This window comes from Pseudophryne corroboree, chromosome 11 (genome assembly GCF_028390025.1).
Source record: "Pseudophryne corroboree isolate aPseCor3 chromosome 11, aPseCor3.hap2, whole genome shotgun sequence".
NCBI classification, from domain to species: Eukaryota; Metazoa; Chordata; class Amphibia; order Anura; family Myobatrachidae; genus Pseudophryne; species Pseudophryne corroboree.
Window position 1 is genome coordinate 311,857,849 of NC_086454.1, and position 748 is coordinate 311,858,596.

Consider the following 748-nt stretch of genomic DNA (forward strand, 5'->3'; position numbering starts at 1 on the left):
CCTCCACATTCTTCCAGATGATGAACAAATATCCCCTCCTGATGTTTCCCCCAATAAAAGGAAGAGGGAACTCCCAGGAGGTAGTTTTTGATCCACATGTATATATTGATGCAATAGGGGTCCCAAGAGGGGTGCCAGACAAATTCAAAGCTAGAGATGAAGTAGCTGCAAGATTTGAATCCTTAATCCCTATAATAACTGCTAATAAAAATGTTGCATGGATTAATTGTATCTACTATAATCAGCAGAGATTTGTAAATGACACAAAAGATGCTCTTAAGGGTCTTTCTGAGCAACTAGAAGCCACTTCCCAGATGACATTCCAAAACCAAATGGCCCTTGATATGATACTAGCAAAAAAGGTGGTACTTGTGTTTACATTAGTAAGGTAGAAGGGTGTTGTACCTATATACCTGACAATACAGGCCCTAATGGTAAAGTTACCTTAGCCATAAAGAAACTAGATGATTTATCCATAGAGCTAAAAAAGAATTCAGGTATTGATAATCCATGGAGCCAGTACTTTGGTTGGTTTGAAAATTGGAAACAGGGTCTTGTTCAACTAGGAATCTACATATTGATTGTGATAGCAATCTTTTGTGTTGTTTTCTTTTGCATTATACCCTGCTGCAGAAAACTCGCCACAAAAGGTATTGAAAACTCGCTTATGTATGAAGCCGTCCTTACAATCCCTCCTAACTCCCCTGCAGCCTATAAGCAATACCTAACTGAATATAGAAATAATAAG